This window comes from Polypterus senegalus, chromosome 3 (assembly GCF_016835505.1).
Source record: "Polypterus senegalus isolate Bchr_013 chromosome 3, ASM1683550v1, whole genome shotgun sequence".
Lineage (NCBI taxonomy): Eukaryota > Metazoa > Chordata > Cladistia > Polypteriformes > Polypteridae > Polypterus > Polypterus senegalus.
This window is the reverse complement of record NC_053156.1, coordinates 126,468,258-126,487,436: the sequence shown is the minus strand read 5'-3', so window position 1 is coordinate 126,487,436 and position 19,179 is coordinate 126,468,258. Positions and strand designations below refer to the sequence as shown.

Here is a 19,179-nt window from a genome sequence, read left to right as displayed (position 1 = left end):
AGAGAAGGCTGGTCATTTCCAACTTTTTTAATTGATGTTGATAGAATCTGTCTTTTCTTTCTGTTCCTGATCTGTAACTACTGTAGATCAGCCATTTTTCCAGATTACTTCTTTCTCCCTTTTTCAGTTTTGGCAGTTAGACCCGTCATTGGTTAACGACTGGAACAATTTCAGATGGACACTTTAAGATCCCACTCACCCAAGGCAATGTCGTCAATCACCACCTTGTTGCTCAGGGTCCTGTCCTGCGAAAACTTCCCTCACCTGAATTTAAATGTGTGGAAGTCCAGGCAGTGACTAGCAACACACAAAACAAAACAAAAAAAAAAAAAAAACACACACAACAGACAGTGTACAATACAAAGCACATGGGTGTAATATACTACAATGTTATTATTACAATATACTACTTTATGTGGTAGTACTACAAGTGTAAATGGAGAAAAACTAAACTGATAGTCCACTATGAAATACTGAAAATACAAATAACTGAATATAGCAACGTAGTCCACCATTTCAGGAAGTACTATTTCACTAATTCATTAAACTTATAAATGATAATGCTGGTAACCCAAGAGCTTTGTTCTCAAGCTTTGATACTCTTCTAAACCCAGCTCACCAAATGAAATACCTCCTAAAAACTAGAAATTACTAGGCTAATACTGCGGAACATTTTAAAAAAACTGATAAAAACTCATTACTGTATTTTAATTTGGCTTTTTTGTGGCTGCATTTTAGTTGTACTCCTAATAGACTAAAAAAGGCATAGAATTATATTCTTCAGGGATTTCCAATTTTACTATTCTCTACTTTTCTCTGCAGTCTTTTACTGTTCTTTTATGGTGGGAGATTTGCGCCACCACCACCTGCTCATGGCACCATGCTACCACCTGTGATAATGCTGGTGCCTCAGCTGTCCATGAAACCAACTTTATCAAATCCTCTCATCTGAAGCGAAGAGTAATGAATTAAGAACATTTATGTTAAGTAGAATGCCCAGTGAGCTGGGAGGTCTTTTGGCTGTGGAAGCCCTGCTGATTTAGTTTTTTTCTCCAGCTAAATTCTACTTTTGTTTTGGTTTTTTTTTTGTCAATTTGGCCATCTGATTATATCACCAGACTCACTTTTAGAGACTTACATCATGATATGGTATATAAAGATGCTATTCCTCTACTTGCTATTTATCAATTTTTAAGATTGCATAGATTTATTTGTTTTTCTTTGGTAATTATTCTTTAATATTATTGTCTAATCTTATTTATTTATCTTTTCTTGTGACTTTCTCTTTGACATTTTGTAAAGCACTTGAGCTACACTATTTGTATGAAAATGTGCTATATAAATAAATGTTGTTATCGTTATTGACCGCAGACAGATATACACAGAATTTTACAAAAGAAATTCTCTGTTAAATTAGGGCCATAAATGCTAGAGACAAAAAGCTGCTACCCTAAAACACTATGACAGATTTCAATTTATGTTCATCTCCAGAAAAGTAAAAACCTTTTAGATTATGCATCCTACTGTTCAATTTCCTTACTGAACAAAGTTTTTAAGTATATGACCATATTTCTCCCAAATAGAATAGAAATTGTGCGGTGACGGTCTGGGTTAGCTCCACACTCCCTGTTTCATTCATGAACCCCTGTAACCTGGATGGTTGACAGCCATAATTGAGATGAGCTGCGCAGATGAGGACATAAAAATATAGCAAGTGGTAGGTGCAAAAGTGAATTAGTGCTTTTATTTAATATCCAAAAATAAACAGTGTTCAAACAGTGCAGTGCAAAAATCTTCTTCTATAAATAAATAACCCATACAAATCATGAAGTATGGAGGTTAAAAAATGATTATAAATAATTTCATTAAGATTGAGGTTAAAATCCCAAGAAACAGTTCCTTTTAAAATAAACTCAAAAACCCTATGCTTCTGTTTAAATCTGGCATCTCCTCCACTCATACTGACAAGACCTTGCACTAGGAGGAGACACCCGCCAGCAGGTGCAGTCAACTATCACTTCACAGACAGACTCTGGTACCTGCTGGCCAAGGCTTCCAATCTGAGCCTCACACATCCCATGCTGCCAGTCCCTCAGTGGCAAAATGCTCAGTAGGAGCACTCCTTCCTCAGCCTCCTACAGCCTGCCTCTCACTCCTTGCAGCTTGGGCACTTGCTCTCTCTCTCTCTCTCTCTCTCTCTATCACTCTTTCCTTCCCTTCATTTAACCTTCATCTCTCCCTCTCATCCTTCTGTTCTTCTCATGGCATTTCTATTTTCATTCTTGCCCTTCTCCTCCCTCTGCAAGGCTCCTTTATACTTCTCCTCTGCAACTGGATGCAGATGCAACACAACACTACATCTGAGGCTGAACTGAAATCACAAAGGTCATCTCTGTTATGACTATTGACGATCCTAGTTCAAGAGACTTCCTAATGCAACATGGAATGTGGAGCCTAACCAATCCGCCTGCCTCCACTCGTGCACAATCAGCCAAGTACCTCAATTTGCCACCGAGTGAAACACGTTCAAGCACACCCGCACCCGATTAGTTATTTAAAACTTGCTTGATGCTGCAGACCACTGATCACACAAATGTGAAGATCCAGGTTGGATCCACCCTCCCTGTTGCATTCAGGAGCCTCTTGAACCCGGATTGTCAATCGTCATAACCGAGATAAGCCATACAGATAAGGATACAAACATCTAGCCAAGGGGTAGGTGCATTAGTGATTAGTGTGAAAGCACAGTCAGATCTAAACACTAGAGTGGCGAATTGCTCACGTACTGAAGTGACTTTAGCTGCAGGTGGAAGTCCCATTTTACTAATCAGAGTTGCGTTGTGTTGTAGCCATTGTAAGCACTGTGAAGAAGCTGTCTGTTGCTACGGTCCTGCCTTTGTCCAGTCTGATAGTGGTCACAGGACATTGTATGTTTGATTTCTGGTACAACAAATAGTTCTGAGCAGGCATCAGCCACAATGCTACTCTTGTGAAAAGAATAGAGATAAATGCCATCAACTCAGAGAGGTAGAGGCAAGTTCGCTGTACCACATGAACGTCACTGAGAGAATAAAACTGAATAATAAAAAAACAAGCGATAACTTTACAAGTAGGCAATTTTTACACTGGGTGTTACAGTCTCAAATCAAATGTATGTTTTTATTATATTATAGTAATAATAATAATAGCAGCAGCTCACTACTCAAAACGGGAAGCACCCAGTATCTTTGAGTTGTAAGGCAGCAATTCTTACCTCTGCACCCTTCAAGCATACATAGCAACTTCCTGTCAATTGACATTTGAGCTTGGGATTTTAATTCATTGCTAGCAAAATGTATTTTCTTTGGGTATAGGTTTGAGTAAAACCACACGTTTATTTGATATTTGGACTAAAGTCTTCACACATTATACACTTCATGTCTACATTTCTTCAGTTACTACTAAAGTATGAAAAAAGTTTGGACTTTGGTTGCTCCTGCTGTCATGCTTCTCAGTAGGAGCAACCCTCAGCCTCCTCTTGTGTGCCAGCCACATACTCCATCCCCACGGTTTATAAGAGCAGCAATAAGCTACACCAGTGCTTAGGTTTAAGTAGACTTTAGTATTCCAGTGGGAACTTTTAAAGAATGCACCTCTAAATAATCTGAGACAGCAATGGGAGTGGGATCTCTGAATTGCTGTTTTAGATAATTAATGAAATACAGCTCAGTCCTCAATAAAATACACACTTCATTAATTTATACAACACATTAATTCAACTTTTAAATATTATCACATCTCTCTTGACTACTGTCTAAAATGTATTTAGGTCAATATCAGAATTGGGACTGGTGGCATCAGGCCCTTGCTTAACTGCTACAAATATATTGGGAACACTTGGACCTTATTAGAATAAAATCTTTGATTATTGATCAAACAGCATATTTGAATATTATTGTTTAATGAATAATCTATTGTGATAACTTACACTATGCAACCAGCACGTCACCTTATCTTGTTCACTCACCCACCCACCATAACACAATTGGAAATTATGGATTAGTGTGGGGGCATCTAATTTGAGTAAAAGATGGATGCTTGACAAAACACTTCTCCAGCAGCAGTCATGTTTTTACATTTTTTTCATTTATTTGAAACAAAGGGGTGTTCCATAATTTATCTACTTGACTATGAAAATAAAATCTGATGGTCAAATTCACCTAATTACTTTTCAATGTAATCCCCCTTTACATCAACACACTTGGTCCACTTTGTCACCAGTGATTAAATCCCTTGTGACTAGAATTCACTTTGGGCTGCCACCTTAAGGTCATTATTGGGAAACTACTATCTACATAGGGATTACTTCAGGTTTTGTAAGAGAAAATAATCACTAGGGTTAAGTCTGATCTGTATGGTGGATAGTTAAGCTCTATGAAGCCACATTTCATGATAAGTGCCTTCGATTTTTAGGATTTAAGGGACTGTGTGTTGTCTTGAAGCAGCAACATGCCTTCTGACAGTTTCCCACAGCATTTCTGTTTGATGGTCTTCATTAAGGAAGCACATATTTGTCCAGTGCTGATTGAATTATATGGAATAAATTCCAAAGGCAGAACACCCTTTGTATCCCGGAAAACCCTTACCATGACTTTTCCAGCCTGATCCTGCAATTTCTTGGCAATAGGGGACTCCTTATCCTTCCATTGTATGAACTCTTCTTTGGCTTCAGGATAATAGTGAAGAACTCACGTTTCATTCCCAGTAACCATCTGTGAGAAAAACTCAATGGGGTTTTCTCTAAGAAGGTCTGGGTTCTCATGAGCAAATTCCTGGCGATGTGCTTTCTGATCCAGTGTCAGCATTTAGGGAACCCATCAAGAACTAATCTTTGACATGGTAAAATATGTATGGATGAGTGTGGAAATTGTGCCAGCTGAAGTGCCTAGTTAATTGCTAAAATATTAACCTTAATACAAAGTTCTTCCATATTAATGGCCTCCAGTTTTTGGCACATTTCCTGTGAAGCTGTGTCCACAGGACACCCCATGCAAAACCCCCAGTAACAAGTTCAGATCACTAGCACAAATATGTGATACTCAAATAGATAAATTATTAAATACCCCTTGTATAATGAAGTGGTTTCCTTAATGTTTCAAAACTAAAAAGCGAATAAAGATTTAAAGAAAAAGAAAACAAGAAGGCTTCCAAAAAATTATGTAAATCTAAGTCGAGCTAGTGATTAGGCACAGCCTGTCAAATGTAAATATGGGGGAAGAGGTTAATGCAAGCCTTGACACATGTACCACTCATCCACATACTCAGCCAAGGTCTTAACCTGCAGCAAGCTCCTGGCCTATATATTATATATTTGAGTGCTGGCCCAAAGTGGGAGAGAATAAAGAGAGGACAAGTAACCTCTATGCCTACTTTGTTATTCTGAATTCTTTTGATCTATTTATTAGTACCAAGGCCCAGAAAAGACAAATATGTTAATGTGGCTAAAGTTATCTTTCTAGTAAGTGGGAAAAATGACTCCTAAAATACAAAAAAAAATGTTAATATGGGTTAATCAAGAAATGTTGTTAGCTTGAACATCAAGAGTCTCATTTAAAAGCTTAGGAAGAAAAAAGTGCTATAAAAGCCTTCTTCTGTCTTTTTCTGAATAATCATCTGGATCCACAGCATTTCCATTTTTGTTGAATTTTATACACAACTGAATTTTAGAGAACTTGAAAGGTCTATCAAGCTTCTCTATGCAGGGAGTATTGAGCTGTGGTATTTGTATTTTGTAGGAATGTAAGAACTTATAGCATTCCTTAAAATATTATTATGTGTGTCTCTTGGTTTTAATTTTTACTACATTAGAGTAAGTATTATGAGAACAGGCCATTCAGCCTAACAAATCTAGATGGGTCAGAAACTTGCCTCACCAAAAAAGGTTACACTTCAGAGTTCTACTCCTTTGATATTCCAAGAGATGTGACATGCCCAAAGCTGGACTAAGGATATTGCTGCCAAAAAAATCATCTTTATGTAAATGTGTTTCCTGTTTATGATGTGCCCTGATTTTTACAGGAGTATCAATTTAACAATATTTTAAAAAGAAATGCATGTGTTTTTCATGTTGTTAGCAAATGACTGCATAACTGACCTGTGGTTTATGTGACATATGAGTGTTCACATCATACACGTTTTTGTTAGGTCTATCCACAATAAAACCATGAGATTAAATTTTTTTCTTAGTTCTTTCTACAAAACATTATTTTCTGGTACAGTATTCCTTTAACAACCAAATATTTTTAAATTATAATTTCTTCTGGGTGATTTGTTACTCTTTTTATAACTTTTTCTTTTGTTTTTTTTTATTAATTTTTATTAGGGAAACTCTCTCTGTATTTCATATTTAACATGGAATAAATCACATATAGCTGACTTGCATTGTGACAGAGTGAGATGGAATATATTTCTGCAATTTTTAAAACACTACGATTTCCTGCAGACTACAGCAGCCTCCGGACTGCAAGCTACTGTACTATCCCTTAGGCATTATAAATGGCTGGCTTTGTATAATTTTATGATTTGTTAATTGACCTTGGATCTTACTGATTTTTCCCAAATGTTTAATCAAACATTGACAGTGAAACAAACCTTTATCTGACTCTTACATTTGTATCCTAACTGTGACAAAGTGACGGAGCACACACAAATGATGTCATCATGATGACTGAATTAAATGAAAACACCACCTCTCCCAAGAAAACCAATAATTCTAATTATATTAAATGTACATTTTCCTGACTCTTAACAAATTTTAAATATACAGTATATCTATTTAAAGTGTATGATAATCATATCAATACCATATGACAAAATACTTGAAATCTACCGACTCATACCTAAACAAAATAATATTAAACTTGCAAAACACTATAATACAAATAATTATCCACCACTTGAGCTCTAATGTTTTAACAAAAGTCTTGCTTTATGCCTATTGTAGATTATAGTTTTGTTTTGTTTTTCTGCTAATCTATAGCTGCTACATGAAGTAGTGATGTATTTACTTTGAATAATCTAACTTACATGGACTGCAACAAAAACACACTGTTGTCACATGGTTTTGCAAAAATATGGCATTTTTCTGCTGCATAATGAAACTAAATGTCTTCTTCAGCCACCAATAATAATCACCAATAACAATAATAATAATAATAAAGAAAAAAACTGTACAGAAAAATAGTGAGAAATTAAACTATGATGGCAGTTGTCAATTTTGGCAGCAAATTGATTTCTGCTTCAAAACAATAAAAACAAGTAGAAACCTGAAAACATATTCGTTATTTATGTATGGTGATATTCTGTCCTACTCTAACATCTTACTAACAGATACCGTAAATACCAGCATGAATCTCACATTTCACAATATCTGCAGACTTACCAAAATGGATTAAACATCAGCATAAATCCATAAATCAGGAGCTAGCTTCTCATTTTTCTTTAGAAAATCTAAAAAAAAAAAAGGTATAGCATATAATGAAAATACTGAAAACAATTAACTGTCCAATCAACAAAACCTTAGAAATCAAGAAATATGTACATTCTGCATATTAGAACTAAATATTAAATTATTACTTTGAAAAAATTAGCATAGCACTAAAACAGTGTTAATGTGAAACTTAAAATAATTAACAATGATAAATGACATTTTTAACTTCTTTTGAACATACTGGAATTTTTGCAAAGATTAAATAAAAAAAATAGGGAGATATATACTGTGTGTATATATATATATATATATTAGGGCTGCAACTAATGATTATTTTGGTAGTCGACTAATCGCTAAATTTTTTTTTTCGATTAGTCACGATTATTTAATAACTGACTATTTTGATGCTTGGGACCTGTGGTTGCACATCTTGTTCTGGGCTCCAGTGCATGTCTTACCTCATCTGCTCACGTCTGTGCACCTGTGAATGTCACCCTGATGTCTCTTCATTAAAACACGATTAAAATTAATAATAATCAAATTAAAATAACAACCAGTGAAACATATGAATTTGAAAATAATCAATGGTTTTATATTAGTGTGACCACCACAATAAAAAAGAAAAAAAAAAGAAATACATTAAACAAATACAAACCCGGCCACAGGGGATGCACAAACCAGTGTGTTTCTTCATGCCAGTCCCAAGCCCGGATAAATTGGCAGGGTTACATCAGGAAGGGCGTGTAAAATTTGACCAAATCAATATGCGAACAACAATACAAATTTCCTTACCGGATCGGTTGAGCCCTGGGTTAACAACGACCGCCACCAGTACTCTTAGCCAACAGGGTGCTAGCGGAAATTGAGCTACTGTTGGCTGAAGAAGGAGAAAGAGAAGAAGAGGGGGAAGATGTGTCTGGAGGCAGGAGGAGAGGAGGAAAGCAAAGAGAATGGAACTGAGGGTAGGAACTTTGAATGTTGGCAGTATGACTAGTAAAGGGAGAGAGTTAGCAGAGAAGATGGCGAGAAGGAAGGTTGATATATTGTGCGTGCAAGAGACTAAATGGAAGGGGAGTAAGGCCAGGTGGATTGGAGGTGGATTCAAATTGTTCTATCATGGTGTGGATGGGAGGAGAAATGGGGTAGGAGTTATTCTGAAGGAACAGTATGTCAAGAGTGTTTTGGAGGTGAAAGGAGTGTCAGACAGAGTAATGATTATGAAGCTGGAGATTGAAGGTGTGATGATGATTGTTGTTATTTCATATGCACTGCAGGTTGGGTGTGCAATGGGTGAGAAAGAAGATTTTTGGAGTGAGTTGGATGAAGTAATGAACAGTGTACCCAAGGGACAGAAAGTGGTGATTGGAGCGGATTTCAATGGGTATGTTGGTGAAGGGAACAGTGGAGGCGAGGAGGTGATGGGTAGGTATGGTGTCAAGGAGAGGAATGAAGAAGGTCAGAGAATAGTGGATTTTGCCAAAAGGATGGACATGGCAGTGGTGAATACGTATTTTAAGAAGAGGGAGGAACATAGGGTTACGTACAAGAGTGGAGGAACATGCACACAGGTAGATTACATCCTATGCAGAAGAGTTGATCTGAAGAAGATTGAAGACTGCAAAGTGGTGGCAGGGGAAAGTGTAGTTAAGCAGCACAGGATGGTGGTCTGTAGGATGACGTTGGAGATCAAGAAGGATCAAATGGTGGAAGTTGAAAAAGGAAGACTGCAAGGTTGAGTTTAGGGAGCAGGTGAGACAGGCACTGGGTGGCAGTGAAGAGTTACCAGACAGCTGGGAAATTACAGCAGGTATAGTAAGGGTGACAGCAAGGAGGGTGCTTGGAGTGACATCTTGAAAGAGGAAGGAGGAAAATGAAACCTGGTGGTGGAATAAAGAAAAACAGGAGAGTATACAGAGGAATAAAGAAGGCAAAGAAGAAGTGGGATAGTCAGAGAGATGCAGAAAGTAGACAAGAGTACAGGAGATAAGGCGCAAGGTGAAGAGAGAGGTGGCAAAGGCTAAAGAAAAGGCATATGATAGGTTGTATGAGAGGTTGGACACTAAAGAGGGAGAAAAGGACCTGTACCGATTGGCTAGACAGAGGGACCAAGCTGGGAAAGATGTGCAGCAGGTTAGGGTGATAAAGGATAAAGATGGAAACGTACTCACAAGTGAGGAGAGTGTGTTGAGCAGATGGAAAGAGTACTTTGAGAGGCTGATGAATGAAGAGAATGAGAGAAAGAAGAGGTTGGATGATGTAGAGATAGTGAATCAGGAAGTGCAACAGATTAGCAAGGAGGAAGTAAGGACAGCTATGAAGAGGATGAAAAATGGAAAGGCCGTTGGTCCAGATGACATACCTATGGAAGCATGGAGGTGTTTAGGAGAGATGGCAGTGGAGTTTTTAACCAGATTGTTTAATGGAATCTTGGAAAGTAAGAGGATGCCTGAGGAGTTGGGAAGAAGTGCACTGGTGCTTATATTTAAGAATAAGGGGTATGTGCAGGACTGCAGTAACTACAGGGGAATAAAATTGATAATCCACAGCATGAAGTTATGGGGAAGAGTAGTGGGAGCTAGGTTAAGAAGGCAGGTGATGATTAGTGAGCAGCAGTATGGTTTCATGCCAAGAAAGAGCATCACAGATGCAGTTTTTGCTCTTAGGATGTTGATGGAGAAGTTTAGAGAAGGCCAGAAGGAGTTGCATCATGTCTTTGTGGACCTGGAGAAAGCATATGACAGGGTGCTTCGAGAGGAGCTGTTGTATTGTATGAGGAAGTCGGGAGAGGCAGAGAAGTATGTAAGAGTTGTACAGGATATGTACGAGGGAAGTGTGACAGTGGTGAGGTCTGCGGTAGGAGCGATGGATGCATTCAACGTGGAGGTGGGATTACATCAGGGATCAGCTCTGAGCCCTTTCTTATTTGCAATGGTGATGGACAGGTTGACAGACGAGATTAGACAGGAGTCCCCATGGACTATGATGTTTGCTGATGACATTGTGATCTGTAGCGATAGTAGAGAGCAGGTTGAGGACACCCTGGAGAGGTGGAGATATGCTCTAGAGAGGAGAGGAATGAAGGTCAGTAGGAATAAGACAGAATACATGTGTGTAAATGAGAGGGAGGTCAGTGGAATGGTGAGGTTGCAGGGAGTAGAGCTGGCGAAGGTGGACGAGTTTAAATACTTGGGATCATCGGTACAGAGTAATGGTGATTATGGAAGAGAGGTGAAAAAGAGAGTACAGGCAGAGTGGAATGGGTGGAGAAGAATGTAAGGAGTAATTTATGACAGACGGTTATCAGCAAGAGTGAAAGGGAAGGTCTACAGGATGTTAGTGACACCAGCTATGTTATATGGGTTGGAGACGGTGGCACTGACCAGAAAGCAGGAGATAGAGCTGGAGGTAGCAGTGTTAAAAATGCTAAGATTTGCACTGGGTGTGACAAGGATGAACAGGATTAAAAAGTACATTAGAGGGTCAGCTCAAGCTGGAAGATTGGGAAACAAAGTCAGAGAGGTGAGATTGCATTGGTTTGGACATGTGCAGAGGAGAGACGCTGGATATATTGGGAGAAGGATGCTAAGGATAGAGCTGCCAGGGAAGAGGAAAAGAGGAAGGCCTAAGCCAAGGTTTATGGATGTGGTGAGAGAGGACATGCAGGTGATGGGTGTAACAGAACAAGATGCAGAGGACAGAAAGATATTCAAGAAAATGATCCTCTGTGGCAACCCCTAACGGGAACAGCCAAAAGAAGTAGAAGAAGATTAAACAATACAAACTAAAGTGCACATAGTCTTTAAACAAAAAAAAGTGCATTTGACACTGGTGTGTCTTAAAGTCCAAAGGTTTAAATAAACAATACAAATAAAATAAAACAATAATGTACAGTTTATAAAAGATTCAGTTCACATATTCCTGATTGCAGTGCAGGAACATGAGCATTTCGACAGGGAGACAGGCTCTCTTCTTTGAGACAATGTTCCCTGCTACTGTAAAGAGATAATCAGAGGGAGTAGAGGTAGCAGGAATACATAAGAATGATTTTGCAGACAGAGAAAGATGTTTTAATCATCACACTCTGAAGGAAAAGTGTTGTAGTTTATCACATCATGTACTATATTATGCCAAAATAAAAAAATAACGGACTAAAATATGTAACAAGCTAATTACTGATATACTCCAAAACACAAGTTACCTAACGTTAGTTAGAGATGGTTTACTATTCATATGAACTCAAATATTATACAAAAAAGGAAGAAAAAAAAACTAGGATGGTTCAGCTACTCCTATTCACTCATTTACTATAGCTCCAAACACGTTACAAACATAACTGAAGTTATATTCACTTAACCCTTAAACCACTGCAACTGGCTAGAGTCGGTTTCCAGTGCAATTTAGAAGCACGCTGAAGCCAAGTATATGCAGCAACATACATTCGGCAACGTACTGTACATGCATTGAACTCCGCAATCGGCTAAAGTTGATTCTCATTGCAATTTTCCAGCACAAGGGGACGAGTATATTCAGAGACGTACATTCATTGAACCCCACAACTGGCTATATTTGCTTCCCAGTGCATTTTACCAGCATGCCTGAGCTGATCAGTCAGTGCCATACATTCGTTGAGCATCCAGCTCATGACCACTGCCGGCCCCTGCAGCACTGCAACCTCACCGTCTCTGGGATTGAGCTGCTGCACTAGACTAGAGAATCAGCGTCAGCGTTTACCTTTGTGTGTTTGCGTGCAGCCAGTTCAAGTGCAGCTGGCTAGGTGAGTTACTGAATTTCATCAATGGCGTCAGTTGCATCTTGTACATATTGTTCCAGTAGTTTTTTAAATCGTTTTTACAGTTCATTAGCAGTGTGTGAAATGATCAGTATTGCAGTAATTGTGATGCTCTTTGCTTGAAGAAAAATGTGTTCAATTAAAATTTCACTTTTTCTTTGTGAATTGTGACATTTACTTAAAAAGTGCAGCAAAAATGTATTTCTGTCCGGGGATACATTAACCCCCAAGTATGTTGCAGTTTAAGGGTTAAAGCCCCAAGGTGCCGCAGAAACACCCTGCACCTTTTAAAGCTGCTGGCAATGAAAACGCGCTTGACATGAATTACAGTACATATAGTGGTAACATCAGTATTTTACATTCTAGCACTGTGGGTGACATATCAGCACAGTACTGTACAGTATACGGGTTTACCTTTACATTCTTTTTAGGTAATGTATTAACCTGAGGTTGAAATTAAATGAAAGTGTTTTGGGGGCATATTTATGGTTAAAACTATAAAAATAGGCATTTTTTAACAACATCCATAATTCACAGTTTTTCACAATATATATACAGTATATATGTATATAAAAATATGGGGCAGCACGGTGGCGCAGTGGGTAGTGCTGCTGCCTCACAGTTAAGAGACCCAGGTTCGCTTCCCGGGTCCTCCGTGGAGTTTGCATGTTCTCCCCGTGTCTGCATGGGTTTCCTCCCACAGTCCAAAGACATGCAGGTTAGCTGCATTGGTGATTCTAAATTGTCCCTAGTGTGTGCTTGGTGTGTGTGTGTGTGTGCGCGCCCTGGGTTTGTTTCCTGCCTTGCACCCTGTGTTGGCTGGGATTGACTTCAGCAGACCCCCATGACCCTGTAGTTAGGATATAGTGGGTTGGATAATGGATATATATATATTGTCAGAGGTGCCAGGGGCGCGTGGCACCCCCATGCCTTTGGAGCCCTGGACCTCAGCACTTCTGCCACACCAAGAAGTGCTGGGGAAGAAGAGGGACACCCGAGTGCTTCCGGGGATGCAGCCGGCACTTCCGCCACACAGGGGCGTGTCGACGGGTGATTGCCGGAACCCACCTGGAGCACATCCGGGTGATAATAAAAGGGGCCACCTCCCTTCATTCGGTCGGAGTCGGGTGGAGGCAGGACAAGGCAGGAGAAGAGAGAGTAGAGATGGCGCGAAGAAGAAGGCATTATGTGGCCAGGACTTTGTGGGGTTTTTGTGTGCACTGACTTTTTGACTTTGTATATAGTATAAATAAATGTGTGGTGGTGGAAAACAACATGTCTGCCTGTCTGTGCCCGGGTTCCGTTCACAATATATATATGGACTCCACAAAATCTCTGGGGGCATCCATGTTTCATGCTTGTTTTTCCAGCAAATCCCACTGATGCTCAATCGAACTCAGATCTTGGGAATTTGGAGACCAAGTAAAATACCTTGAACTCTTTGTCATGTTCCTTAAACCATTCTCAAATTTTTGCAGTGTGGCAGTGTCTACTATCCTGCTGAAAGAGGCCACTGCCATCAGAGAATACTTTCGCCAAGAACATACATGATCTGTACATGATATGCAACAATCTTTAGGTAGGTGGTAGGTGTCAACTAACATCAACATGAATGCCAGGACCAAAGGTTCACCAGTAGAATACTGCCCAGAGCATCACACTGCCTCCACCTATTTGCTTTTTTCCTCACAGTGCATTCTGTTGTCATCTCTGCCACAGGTAAAAGACACACACACATCCGATCATTTACATGATCTAAGAGAAAATGTAATTCATCAGATGAGGACACCATCTTCCATTGCTCCATGCTCCAGTTCTGATGCTCACTGGTCCATTGTAGGCACTTTCAGTGGTGGACAGTGGTCAGCATGGGCACTCTGACCAGTCTATGGATATGCAGTCCCATACACACTCTTCTGTGGGATTGGGCCTTGACTACCTATGCATATTTATGAGTGTTAGGAGCCCATGATCCTGTTGAAAGTTCACCAGTTGTTCTTTATTGGACCACATTTGGTAAGTACTAACCACTGCATACTGGGAACACCACACAAGGCCTGCCATTTTGGAGGTGCCCTGACCTATTTTTCAGATTCTTGCCTATTTTTCCTGCTTACAACATATCACCTTCAAGAACTGACTGTCCACCTGCTGCTTAATATATATCACCCCTTGACAAGTGCCACTGTAACGAAACGATCAATTTTACTTACTAAACATATCAATTGTTTTAACGCTGTGGCTGATTGATGTATATAGATTATGTATACATACAGTATATATTAGTACAGTATATCACACTCATGCAAAGTAGCTGTTAAGCCTAAATATATATTTTTCTTTTTTTAACACCATGCTACAACAGTTTAAACCAAAAACGTTTTGTCTGACTTACAAAATTAAATCCAGAAAAAATGCAAAATGAATAATGAAATCCATTGAAATTCACAATGTGTGCAAATGTACACAGTATTTAAGTATACCTACTTGTACATATTTTTAATAAATGGTTTTAATATCTTTTGCAATTTTTATTTAGCTTTTGAAAAAAAATACGAACCTCAAGCTGGTCCACCCTTTTAACTTGTCTGAAGTTTTTTCTTTGGTTTAGCCTGATAGACTTGCCAATTTCTGAATGTACATTTAGTATATCCATCATTCAATTAACACCTTTATTCAGATGAAGACGTATGGAGCAAACCTGAAAGTAACAGAAATGTGCTAGTAATTTAACAAAATATGAATCTTCCAGTGTAGCAAAACGTAATAAAAAAACAACATTAAAGCCATGAATACAATTAACATGAAAAACGGTCATTTCTCATAGCAATGTGCAATGCAATTGAACAAGGACAGAATAATTAGTCATGCACAAAAATTAAGAAATGTGCCATGGTTTGACTGTAACAGAAAAGTTAGTCAGGTATGGCAGAATCCTATGAATCTTGTTTTGGCTGAGGCACAAAAGGCCTCCGTAGTTTCTGTCTTTATCCCACTTTGGTCCAGTTAATTGATATTACATCGAGGCACTGGAGACAGACGAAAACAAGGTTTTAATATCAGATGTTAAAAAAAGAAAAACTTACCAGTGCTTCACAAGTACACTATACACGTTGTGTAGCTTCAAACGTATTACTAAATAATTAGGACATTATATCACTGTATTGGTGTTATGATTTACAGAAAATGTAAGGGTACACAAAACACATTTTAAATATTACCGTATTACTGTATCCCATTTTAAAATCCCACATTAGACAGCTGTAGAAACTTTAAGTGACTGAAATTCACTTTCATAATATAAACTATGCGTAATGATTTTTTAAATAATTATTTGTTTTTCATCGGCTGTTTATCTCCATGCAACTTTAAGCGTCGGTAACTGAGCAGCATGAGGCGAAGTCCGTCACCATAGCAACAGCACAGCAACAACTCCGCACACCTTCAGTGCAGTGTGTTCTTTACAAATACTGTAAATAAACTATAACAAAATTATTTATATTAAAATAATAATGTAATGCATTTTATGTATTTTAAACTGTCATTGTTCATCATACTTGCGAAACAGTAAAGAAAGTAACATTCATACAAATATACAAAAATTACTTGTGTTTAGAGTAACTGTTACCATTTTCAGTAAAAACATGTGGAATATTAAAATTATCTTACCATCCCCTGCAAACCATTTGGTGTCCATATAAGTTATCAGGTTGTTTGGAAAATTCAAACCATAACGTCCATCCCGATAAAGTCCGTGTAGTCACTTCGCCGCTCACAGCTGTCCAGTCTCGCGTCTTTCACAGTGTTGTGACGTCAGACGACGAGCGACGCTAACACAGAGTCTGCGCCCAGTCACGTGTTCCCATCTTGCTGAGGACGGAGACGGTGTGCTGGTAGTTTGATTCACTGATATTTTTGTTAACATTTATTTAAAAAAAAGTAAAACATGGTGTTTTTGTGATCTTCTGTTTTTCATTGGACATATCTTTCCTTGGAAATATTACATAATGTGTTTGTACTTTCCATTGTAGGTGAAACTACCCTTTATGGTTTACTGAGTAACCGTATAATTATACTGTTTTTGCTTGTGTGTACACACCGTATCTATGCAGTTTAACTATATTGTACTTGTTTTTTAAAAGTAGAAAAATAAAACCTTTGTTTATACACTAACTTGCATTGTTCAACCTCAAACGGGACTTTAAACTGGTTACTAAGGAGGTGTTTCACTATGAATGACAGCATAATATCTCATATCTTGGAACACTTTCTGAAAAACTCGCTTGTCTCAGAATGGGCTTTTAGTATATAATCATTATCTTCGAAAAACACATTTTGTCAAGTGCTTTAGAGCATGCATTCTTTCAATACTGCTGATGGAACAAGCTCATTTTGCCTTTGTTTTCCTTAAGTAACAGCCATCTCATTAACAATAAGGTGCAATGCGAGTTGTCTAACTTGATAACATTTGCACCGTGTGTCCATCATACAATATTCATTTCAGTAAAATATATGAATAAACAAATATGAATGCCTGAGAAATACTGATCAGCTTGGGCACATAAACATTTGAATGGCAGGCAGAAAAGAGAAAATTGTCATTTTTTTTTAATCAGAGCATTGACAAGTCATCAAATTCACAGGTACACATTGAAAAAATAATTTTGATTATTGTATGTGGTGTTTACATATTTTTGGGTTTTGAATTTAAAAATGAAAACCATTTTCTCCAGCTCCAAAAAAGCTATAATTAAGTGCATATCAATGTTTTGTTTCAATTTGCTTGCATTTGATATTTCCTACTATTAAAATCTGTTTAAATTAGGAAAGTTACTGTATTTTAATCAAGTGTATTTTATTTGATAGTAAGGTCATATGGTTCATATGTGGTACCTGAAAGTTCTGCATATCATACTGAGTCAGCAGTCAGGGCATACAAAATTCCATTTTCCCTGAGAGCAAAGCTAAGAATTAAGTTAAAAGAGGAATGGCCAGCTAGAAAAATGCTACAGATCAGTGCCAAACACATCATCAGACCTATCTTGGTGAATCCAGATTAAGTGCTGCTACCACTGGTTTAATGAAGCAATTTGTCAAAACTCAATCAAATGATGGAATCCGTTTTACATTTTTCTGCCATTAGTTTCCATGTTTGACTGAGGCTAAAATGAAAGACTACATTTTTGCCAGACCTGTTAATGCAAAACTGATTTCTAAAGCAGAACTTGCAATGAACAACCTGGCAGAAGTTTTAGATTAAAAAAAGTAAGAAATGAGAAAAACAAGTTTCTTTGTAATTGTCAGGAAAAAAATCTGAAATGTAGAAATGTCAGGTAATTGAAAGGAACTGCTCAGGGCATCTCCTTCATGTAGAAATGTCAGGTAATTGAAAGGAACTGCTCAGGGCATCTCTCTCCTAGGAAGGTTCATCTGCCGATGTGCTTTGTCTTTCTTCTGAAGTTTCGTTTTGCTGACGTGCTGGCCCCACGTGTGTTATTAGCGGCTAAGCAAGTTTTCTCTTTCCTTGGAGTTGGAGCTCTTATCCCAACTCCACCTTTCACTTCCAGGTCAGACAGACCCACACACTTCCACGTGTAGACGTTTATATATAAGATACATACACTATATATATATATATATATATATATATATATATATATATATATATACACATATATATATATATATATATATATATATATATATATACTGTACAGTACATCTCATGCACTTCCTCAACTGCCTGAAAGGGCAGGAGTATTGGAGAAGCCGGTAAAAAAAAAAAGGACTTCCAAGATTAGTGTTTTTAGACATGGCACTCAGTGAGCACTTTGATGGCATCTACAAGCTGCTTCACCTCTTTGCCCACTCCTCTCTGCCTCAGAGGAAACTTGTATGCCCACTATCCACCAGCCCTGTGAGGCTTACTGGTGACCACTCACCCAGGCAGATGGACTCTAGCAGCCAGGAGACTCATCCGAAGTGCTCTAACATGGTGATTGCGGAGCTGATTCTTGCCAGCTTCTCCAGGTAGTCGTATCCTCCTCAGGCACATCTCGAACACCTGCAGAGCTTGTCCCTCTCAGGTTCAGACCCAAGTGAGCTACACTATTATTTCCACAGCACGGCAGACCACTTGGTGAAAAACAATTATCTAGATCAGGCATGTCAAACTCACTACCACTGGTGGGTCGCTTCGACTGCCATACGTGTGTCAGCGGACTGCACTGTAACAAATACTATAATATTATTATACAAAGTTACTGTAGCTTTCTTTCCAATACTGAGAACTTTAAAAAATGTAACACTTAAAAGTTTAAAGAAAAGTAATTTATTTCCATACAATCTCTGTACAACAGCATACAATTAGAGTCTTAGCCTCTTAGCTAGGTCCTTATATTATATTCATTGCTTATATTGGAGACTTACAGTGTGAGATCTATTTCTTTTGTCCTGACACTTGGCATCTCTTTTTAGTAACCAGTTCGTCAATATCAGGCTTGAAATCTTGTGCAGCTGCAACTTTTATGAGGGATGAAAGGTGCTCGACAGTAAGTCTTGAGCGATGTGGGGTTTTGGTAGCTTTCATTAACGAAAACAGTTGCTCACAAAGGTAAGTGCTTCCAAACATAGACAGTACTCTTGATGCCAACATACGCTTCTGCACATATGAGGGTGGCAGGTAAGCATACAAGCCTGGCACACCAACTTTGTTGTATTTTGCCTTCAGAATAGAATCTGACTGCAGTTCAATCAATTCCATTGTGCACACGTTGTAAGAGAACAGGGGAAAGTCCTGTTCGTGTGAACTGAAATCACGAAAACGCTCACTGAATTAATTGCTCAGTAATTCAAGTTGGAAAACAAATTCTCCAAAAATCTAATTTTACTTTACTAAGTTTACTTCAAAGTTTATATTGTA

General features: G+C 38.3%; 1 protein-coding gene across 1 annotated transcript in view; it reads right to left on the bottom strand.

Moving 5' to 3' along the window:
* armc2 (armadillo repeat containing 2) overlaps nt 1–16,043 on the bottom strand; it is a 190,101-nt gene extending 174,058 nt beyond the window's left edge. Inside the window, exons 1-3 of the mRNA XM_039747898.1 lie at nt 15,927–16,043; nt 14,818–14,958; nt 7,421–7,488 (exon numbers count right to left, since the gene is read on the bottom strand). The gene's annotated coding sequence lies outside the window, so the exon portion shown is untranslated. The remainder of the gene's footprint in view (nt 1–7,420; nt 7,489–14,817; nt 14,959–15,926) is intronic.
* Between the last annotated feature and the right edge of the window lie 3,136 nt (nt 16,044–19,179).